Source organism: Castor canadensis, chromosome 18 (assembly GCF_047511655.1).
Source record: "Castor canadensis chromosome 18, mCasCan1.hap1v2, whole genome shotgun sequence".
NCBI classification, from domain to species: Eukaryota; Metazoa; Chordata; class Mammalia; order Rodentia; family Castoridae; genus Castor; species Castor canadensis.
This window is the reverse complement of record NC_133403.1, coordinates 17,109,702-17,119,807: the sequence shown is the minus strand read 5'-3', so window position 1 is coordinate 17,119,807 and position 10,106 is coordinate 17,109,702. Positions and strand designations below refer to the sequence as shown.

General features: G+C 37.5%; 1 pseudogene; it reads right to left on the bottom strand.

Moving 5' to 3' along the window:
* Positions 1-6,882: 6,882 nt before the first annotated feature.
* LOC141418773 (chloride intracellular channel protein 4 pseudogene) lies at positions 6,883-9,403 on the bottom strand (annotated as a pseudogene).
* Positions 9,404-10,106: the final 703 nt, after the last annotated feature.

Genomic DNA, 10,106 nt, shown 5'->3' with positions numbered 1-10,106 from the left:
GGGGGGGAAGTGACCCAAACCTTGTATGCACATGTGAATAATAAAACAATAATAATAATAAAAAAGGAAACAGAAAACTGAAAACAAAAGGAACATTTAATAATGGGTCAATAAAAACTGCAAAATCTCCAAAGCAATGTGGTTTTCCTTGTTATTTGATTTTTATGGTACTGGGATTTGAACTCATGGCATTGTGCTTGCTACAATATTTCTTGTCAATCAACCATATTCCTTCACTTTAATCTCCTTTGTGGTCCATACTCCTCTCACATGTACCCCATTTTGTGTTCAGAGATTGTTGATATCTCCATGTGGCTAATAGGATTATTACAGTTTATGTGTTTCTAGATGCCACACTGCCTCTTTAACTTCACATTTGCTTGATCAATTTTGTGTTTGCATTGTTGCTGCTTTGGGACACCTGAAATGAGATGATTGTAAAAATTTGATTACAATTATATTTTAAAAAGTGGAGACAGTGAAAAGGTAATAATTCATATGTTAATTTTTCTTTGAGAAAATCTCAAGCTGGGCATATGGCTCAAGTTGTCGAGTGACTGCCTCTTAAGCACAAGACCCTAAGTTCAAATCCCAGTACCATCAAAAAAGAAGAAAAGAAGTTGATATTATTTTATCTGTTTTTCTTTGATGCATATTTAAATGCTTGGTTTGTGTTTTTTGATTATTCTTTTCTTCTTACTAAACACATATTAATAAAGATTGGATGTGGATTTAAATTTGTTCAAGTAAAACTAGTAAACAACCAGTCACACAACAGTCCATCTGAGAGACTATGAAATCCAACATGACTGGATTAAAATGATTGGATTAGGTAACGTGTGTAATCATGTGACTCTGATAGGACTGCATAAAAAATGTTTAAGTGACAAATTTCCTCATTTCCCTTTCCAACAGCCTCATGGAAGCTGCATCAAATCTGGGGCTGTTTTTCTAGAATTCATCTGCTCAAAACTTGCTGACAGAAAGAAGACAAGTGAATTTAAGTTTGAGCACTTTTTCCAATTTGTTGTTCAGAACACTGGTCAGACAGAAATATAGTAGGATGAGTATGGTGATGTGCAGGTTTAGGTGCTGGATAGAAGATTATTTTATTTTACACAGGCATGGGGGTACAAGGCTGAAATCACAGCCCTCAGGAGGATGTAGCAGCTGTATGTGAAGTTTAACTCTTAGTGGGCTACATAGAGAAAACAAGAAAATTTGGAGTACATACTTACACCCTATTGTAAGAAAAAAGCAGCAACACTAAGGACCCAAGTTAGGAAATATAAACCCCAGATTTGGAGACATTGCCTAATATAGACAAAGTCCTTGGTTCCACCCCTATATTTAATAAAGAAACTGGATGTTTTAATTATAAAAATCTGTCTACAGAGCCTGAATAAATCATTTTAAGCCTTACTTATTTTCTTTTAGCTTTTCATTTTTCAGCTCTAGAAGTTATGGTTTGGATTGCAAATTATTTTAATATTTCCTTAAAAATGTATATATTACATTTCTGTCATATGTAATAAAAGCTGTAGAACAATGGGGTTGGATTAAGGAGTTAGGGAGAGTAATAGATGGTGTTGAACTGACCAAAGTAAAGTATAAACAAAACAAGATACATTGAGAACACCTTTGAAAATAGATTTATAAATTAATAATAAATTATAGGATGTAAACTAGATACAGAATGTTGGAAGAAGTATTTGTGGAAGAGGGAATGGTGAAGGAGGAGATTAAAGTGAGGGAATATGGTTGGTGGACTTCATACACTTTTAAGAAAGAGAACAAGGAAACCACTGCAATTGCTTCAAATGGGCCAGGAAGGGGTCCAGGTGGAGAGACCATAGGGAAATCTATGCAATGTAAAATGTAAGCACATTTGGAACTGTCAAAATGAATCCCTCATATGCAACAAATATATTGAATTTTAAAAAGCAGACAAACAGCCATAAAAATAACTCAAAACTCTGAGGGGGAAGTGAAATGATCATAAGCATGTTTGGTTATTTTATGTAAAGAAAAATCTAGCACTGGGAACGTAGTAGAGGCCCTTCCTAGCAAGCACAAGGCCCTGAGTTCCAATCCCTGTATTATCAAAAACAAGAAAGAAAGCAAATATACATTAATTTATGTGTTTTTTGTTTATCATTGATCCACTTTTAACTTGTTTATATTTTTCTATTGTTTTTTCTTCTTACTAAATACATACTAATAAAGATTAGAATTAGATTTAAATCTCTTCAAATGGTTAGAAATGGTAAGCAACCAGTGTCACGTTTTTCCATTTGAGAGAGTATGAGATACAATGTTGTTGATTAAAATGATTTGATTAGTAGCATGATCAATCATGTGACGGTCATGAGGCCTAAAAAAGGCCACAGGAAGACAACTTTACTCACTTGCCTTTTCAGTAGAATTCTGGATGGAAATTGAAATAATATTTTGTTTTGTTTAGGTGCTCTGGTGGCACTTCAGACCTCCTCTTTATTAGGTAAGTGATCTAACCTCACTACCATGGTGGGTTTTTTTTTCTTTTTTCTGTTTTTATCAGGATTTTAAAAACTCATTTATTCACATGGGCATACATTGTTTGGGACATTTCTCCCACCCTCCCTCCTTCCAGGCAGAACCTGTACTGTCTTTATCTTTAATTTCATTGAAGAGAAAACGTAAGCAATTATAAGAAAGACAAAACGTTTTTGCAAGTTGAGATAAGGATAGCTATACAGGGAGATTCCTAGCATTGCTTCCATGTACAAAAGTGTTACAACCCATGTTGATTTGTCTCTCACTGACATTTTCACTAGTTCCTGATCCCCTTCTCCTATTGACCTCTGTCTCTATAATGTTGCTATATTAGTTCCTCTGGAGTGCGGACATCAAACGTTTTCATGTTTTGGGTTTTCTGCCTATCCCCATACATCCCGTATGTGCTCTCTGCTTGTCATGTGACCCAAGTCCAACAACATTGCTGTTTTTGCCCTAGATCTAAAGTCCACATATGAGGGATAGCATATGATTTTTGGTCTTCTGAGCCTGGCTAACCTCACTCAGAATGAAGTTCTCCAGTTCCATACATTTACCTGCAAATGATAAGATTTCATTCCTCTTCATGGCTGAGTAAAATTCCTTTGTGTATAAATACCACATTTTCTTGATACATTCATCAGTACTGGGGCATCTTGGTTGTTTCCATTACTTGGCTATTGTGAATAGCGCTGGAATAAACATGGGTGTGCAAGTGCCTCTGGAGTAACCTGTGTTGCATTCCTTTTGGGTATGTCCCTGAGAGTGGGATTGTTGGGTCATATGGCAGATCTATGTTTAGATTTTTCAGAAGCCTCCAAATTTTTTTTTTCCAGAGAGGTTGCATTAGCTTGCATTCTCACCAGCAATGTAGGAGGGTCCTTTTTTCCCCATATCCTCGCAAATACCTGTTGTTAGTGGTGTTTTTGATGATGGCTATTCTAACAGAGGTGAAGTAGAATTTCAGTGTGGTTTTGATTTGCATTTCCTTTATGGCTACAGATGGTGAGCATTTTTCATGTGTTTTTTGGCCAGTTGAATTTCTTCTTTTGAGAAAGTTCTGTTTAGTTCAGTTGCCCACTTCTTAGTTGGTTCGTTGACTTTGGAAGGGTTTAGTTTCTTAAGTTCCCTTTATTTTCTGGTTATCAGTCCTTTGCCTGATGTATAGCTGGCAAATATTTTCTCCCACTCTGTGGGTGTTCTCTTCAGTTTAAAGACCACTTCTTTTGTTGTGCAGAAGCTTTTTAGTTTTATGAAGTCCCATTTGTCCATCCTTTCTCTTAGTTGCTGAGCTGCTGGGGTTCTATTGAGGAAGCCTTTGACTACACCTGTTACTTCCAAAGTGTTTCCTGGTCTTTCCTGTACCAACTTCAGAGTTTCTGGTCTGATATTAAAGTCCTTGATACATTTTGAGTTGACACTAGTACAGAGTGATAAACATAGATCTAGTTTCAGTTTTTTGCAAATGAATAACTACTTTTCCCAACAACATTTGTTGAAGAGGCTGTCTTTTCTCCATCCTATATTTTTAGAGACTTTGTCAAAAATAAGGTGGGTATAATCATGTGTATTCATATCCGGGTCCTCTGTTCTGTTCCACTGGTCTTAATGTCTGTTTTTGTGCTAGTACCATGTTGTTTTTATTGCTATTGCTTTGTAATATAGTTTGAAGTCAGGTATTGTGATACCTGACTTTCGTGAATGTCATTGAGATTATGATGGGAATTGCATTACACATGTAGATTACTTTTGGTAGTACAGCCATTTTTACTATTTTTATTCTACCAATCCATGACTATGGGAGATCTTTCCACATTTTATAGTCTTTCTCAATCTCTTTCCTCAGAGGTTTTTAGTTCTCCTTCTGGAGGTCATCCACATCCTTTGTTAAGTTTACTCCTAGATATCTGTTCTACTTTTTAATTCTCACTCAGAAGAAACACTTCCTGTGGCACCAGGAACTGCAAATGATTTACCTTGAATATCACAAAGATTAGCTTATAAGTGGGAAGCAGTGGTGGATAGGGTTCGGTAGAAACCAGAAGGTGGTATAATGATTGAGATGGATGCTACACTGTTGGATCTGAAAAAGTAAAAAAGGACCATGAGTCAGAGATGCAGGAAATTCTGATGCTGAATCTGGGGTTGCATCCAATATATTAATTCCTACAGAGACAGACAGTTCTCAAAGCAGAAGTACAACTGGACAATAAATGCATGAAGTGGTCAATGTCCTTAGCTGTAAAGAAAATGCAAATGAAAACAACATTGTGATCCCATTTCTCTTCAGTCACAATATCTATCTCAAAAATAAAGAAATACAAATGGTGGTAATTTTGCATAGCAAAGGGATCCCTTAGAAACTCTTGGCAGGGATATAATTTCACACATCCACTAAGGAAACCAGTGTGAAGTGTCCCAGAAAGAAAGAAACAAGCAAACTAATACAAGGCAACAAAAAAGAAAAAACATATCTCACAACTGTGTTATATCACATGTTGGCATGTTCCTATAGGAATGTAAGTCAGACATAACAGAGACTGATGTACACTCATGTTTATTGCTGCAATGTTCACGATACCCAATTAAGGAATTTTCCTAATGTGACAATTGCAGATGAATGGATAAAGATATGATATATATATATATACCACAGTATCATTCAGTCATAAAGAATAATGATCATCTCATTTGCAGGAAAATGATTGGAACTGGAGATATAAGGCTTAGCAAAATAAGCCAGTGTTAGAAAGAAGCATGCCACAAGTTCAATGACATACGTAAACACTAGATATAGTAAAAAAATGGACCCAGATAAGAAGGACTATTGGGGGCAACTAGAAATAGGAGCATGAAAGATATGGTGATGTGGGGAGTGTAAGAATGCAGACCATGGTGAGCTTGGATAAAAAGTCAAAATGAAACCCATTTGAAAGATATACATTTTTATTTATTTATTTTTTTTACTTACTCCAAGTTTTTATTTTCATGAAGAAGAAAAAAGAATCCTTTATGATAGTGAAAATATATTTATTTTTTAATACAATAGCTGTCAGCAATATACTGGTGTGGATGTTCCAGAGAGAGAAAAGAAGTCCAAAGCATTCTATGATAAGATTTGCCTGTTCAAGAAATTCTAAAGGAAATACCCCATTGTTGGTCAACATTATGGCTTGGGGAGTGGAGGGTTTTCATGATAAAAATATAATTTTGGTTGTCTCAACCTATTAATAATCTGTAAATGATGGAATCTGAAAAGCCATAAATAGCAATAATGGAGCTTCCCTTTCTTAGAATTAAATATTGATTATAACCAGTGTAAGAAATGGATGAGTCAATTAGCTTGATGAAATGTATATCAAAATGTTCATGAAAAAATAATTTCTAGTTCCTCTCATCTTTACTTTGTAGAGATTCTCTAAATGGGCTTCTTAAGTGCACAGAAACAAAAGGAACGTACACAACTCTGGAGAGATTCTGAACTTGGCAGCGGTACAAATGTGTAAGTTCTACAGCTGATCCAGCCACGCAGTGTGGAAATAAATGTTGGACAGGTCTTCACTGTGCACAGACTGCTCAAGGGTTTGAAGTTATGAAAGCCAATGTTAATAAGAAATAAATCTTATTTGCACTTTACTGAAAATTTGTATCTGCATCAAATAAAGGAAGTTATATCAGCTGGAACAGTAAAGAGCTCTCCAGCTGTTTAACAAAAAAATTTCTCAGTATCCCTGGAAAGATAGTGAGACTTTCTATCCAGACTCCAATCTCCTCATTGAAATGGAACAAAAGGAGGTTAAGCGATTCATTAGCTACAGAAAACAGATGACTTCCATGTCATCCCACACACCACAAGAACCCATGACAATTTTTATATCCCAAATTGCTCAAGATTTTAAGCCATGGTTTTTCTACAATCATGCAATGGGGTAGAAGCTTGCTCTGGCATCCTCCTCTTAACTAGCTTTTGTTCATTTGCCAATCAATTTCATTTGACTAACTTCCTTGTCAGAAATAAAACCTGTGTTTCTGCAGAGCAAAGTAATTCTGCCTTCCTCGGACATGCAGAGACAGCCAGCTGGATAAATAGAAGGCCATGGGGAGAATAAACACGTGAAGTGGAAACCCTCCACAAGGACTTTCAGAAGTCCTTCACCACTGTTCAAGAAGCATGCTCTTCCCTCCAGAAGCCCTCCACTCTGCATCACTTAGTCCACCACTCACAACATAACACACCCCTTCTTGGGGTCTTCTTCACACCTTAAGCTAGGAGGCAAGGCTCAGTATCGCCCAAGGCCAAATTGCCATTATTTAAAGAGTAGGTGAAGATGAAATGCCAGCCTGGGGCAGATGGGCCACTTCCACCCACTGAAGCCACTGCAATGAGAGCTCTCCATGGAGAATGAGATGGTACTTTCTTCTGGAACCAGATCAGTTATCATCCAATATTTAATTATCAAATGATGGGCCCTCAAACTTTCTATCAGCAATAAAGAGAGTATTAAGGAAGGTAAGACAAAGGAATCTCCCTGAGCCACATGGACACAGATGGAGTTTTTCTTATCTCTCTATACTAAGCTAATCACTGACAGCTTAAAAAAGGCAGTGTGCTTCTACAAATCCGAAGGCTTCCATAAAGCCAGAGCTTAAATGGTGGCCTATCAAAGGAGGAAACATTGCCATCTAAAAGCAAATTACTTACAAAAAATAAAACAAAACAAAAAACCAAAGCTTATTAGAAATGCACTTCTTAAACAAGTTAGGTATAAAAGTTACTAAAAACTATAGTCACGACCAGAGTCTTTGGAGCAGTACTAACACAGCAAACTTCTACCTTCACCAAGTTCATTCTCCTTTGTTAGAGCACAAATAATCTCTGGTTTAGGCTTTCAATTTTAAAATAAAGAAAAATTTAACTCAAGAAAGCGTGGTGATTGAAATTAGGCAAAACTGTGTAGTAAATACATACTCACTGTGACAACTACAATTTAGCCCAAAAGGAGTGACTGATCCTCTGGACAAAGCCTAACAGTGAATGGAGGCGGAAGGACAGTGCTGGTCATCTCTGCTGTCATTTCTAACATGGGATGGATAATGCATTCTCCAGATTGTCCACATTAAATGTGCTTTAGAAACAAAAGTTACTTGTTATTTTGACAAACCCACCCTACATTCCTTAGGTTGACTTCTGTGTTAATTTTACATTACTTGTCATTGTATTGCTACAGCTAAATCAACTTAAGTATCAGTTTATGTAGTGTTGCTCAAAATATCTACAAACAGCAAGGTCTATGGCTACCTAGAAAGGCATTTTTTTAATGAAGGCAATGACAGTCCTAATGAATGGCACTGGACAAATACACAGAACAAACACCACATAAACAGGCCGCCAGATGCCCATCAATTTCTCTCGAAATGAACATCCATCTCTCTGCATTAGCTTCCAATAGTGTCAGGCATTACAATTTGTGTAAGAATAAATGATTTTAGGGAAAATTAAAAATCTATCTACAAAGAAAATAGCAGAATCTGTAGTGACTTTCTGTAGCAGGCTCTCTTCCCTGGTGGTAATATCCTTAAGCACAAATCCAGGATAGACTAAATTGAAACACAATATTTTTGATACAGTAGCAATCCTTTCATATACTCTTACTAAATATTACAAATTCCAAAAAACATAAATATTCCTTGTACCATACACTACTCGCCAGTTTGGGGTTGACTGTTGTCAAGGCTACTATTTTTAACACTTAAAAACTGCACCTTGAAAGTTCTGCCACTTGTACACAGTGAATGGACACAATGGTGAGGACTCCAGAGAGGCGGCCAATGGCCTCTCCCGAGAAGAGTTTGTCAAGGAGTGTCTCCAAATGAGCGGAGGACAAGGAGGGAGAGGAAGGCGGGTGGAAGGATTTTAGGATAATACTGCTTAGGAGTGTATATTTCAAGATAACTACTATACCTTGTCTACCCTGATCCTAATCTTGAATCACTGCTCATTCATGCAAAATACATTTCTACTTTATATAGAAGAGGAGCTGTCTGTTAGGAAAGCATATTCCCAGGGGAGATCTGAAGATGTCTGTCTGGCAAGTGCTATTTACTTGGTGAGCCTTTTGGCGACATCACTGTATGCAATTTCGACCTCCTTATCACTGGGACAGGTGTTGGTGAACTCATCCCTGAGGCAGGCGTTGGTCAGGTATCTCCAGATACCAGTCATTTCTTTTGGAATATCAAAGTTGTGGTATTTTTTGGCCACCACCTTGATGATGTGCAGTTTGGGCAGCAGGTTACAATCAGCTAATGTCATTTCGTTGCCATCCAGAAATTTCCGTGTAGAAAACTTGATGTCCTTCATACTGTTCTCATCAATTTCATCAGGGAGGGGAGAATTCAGGTATTCGTCCAGTTTCTGGAGTGTTTTCAAGAGACCCCTCTCCAGTGCTTCATTTGCCTCTGGCCTTGAGTTCTTGATGTAAGCAGAGAATTTGGCAAAGATGTCCATTTCAGCAGTATTTGATTCTGGATGTTTTGGTGAAAGCTTTAAGTACTTGGGAGGACATAGGACTTCTTCAAGAAACTCCTCAATCTTATTTACATCCGTTTTGACTTCACTGTTGAAAGTTATAAATGGAGGGTGGGTCCCGGGAGCTAAGTTCTGCAGGTCTGCAGGCTTCCTTTTCAGGTCAATGGTTGTGACACTAAATACAACTCCTTTGAGCCAAAGAATCATGAAGAGCCTCTGGGAAAAAGGGCAGTTTCCTATGCTTTCACCATCACTGCCAGCCTTGACGAAGAGCTCAATGAGGGGCTCTTTGTCCTCCTTCAGCCCATTCAGTGGTATCGACAATGCCATGGCCAGTTTGGCTGGGTTCCGTGGACGGCGACGTGGCTGCTGCTTCTGCTTCTGCTCCGGGGCTGCTCTAGCTGCCAGCGGCTCCCAGTACGCTGTGCTGCGCTCGCTGGACAGTCCAAGCATCGAGCTAGCCGCGGCCTCAGCTCTCCAGCACTGCCCCATGCCTCACGCATGACTCCAAGATATACATTTTTAAATATCAATTTGGAATATGGAGAATGAAAAGGGCAATAATCCAAATATGATGTTCAGCTACAAGTCCCCCAAACAGAATGAAATTAGTTGCAAATCAAGTGCTAAAAAGTGAAGATTAAGTAGAGATATTAGAGCAAAGAAAAATATACTAAGAAATAACAACAGAACAGAAGGAAAATGTGGCACACCATAAAATTCCTAACAGAAATTGTGGGTATAGAAGGAGGAGAAGAGATAGCATCTAAGGGCAGGGATAATACATTCAATAAAAGAACAACAAGAAGCTTTCCCAATCTTGTGATAGAGAGGAAGCTTTTAGACAACCAAACAGGCAAATTCAGAAAAAGAAACAGTCCAAGAAATATTATATTTAAAACACAAAATATACAGAATGAAAAGGATTTCATAAATTGTAAGAAAGAAGACATTAGTCAATTATAAAGGCAACCTCACTTTAATTAGAACAGATTTCTTAAAAGAAACTCTAAAATCAACACGGGCAAGGAATATTCACCTA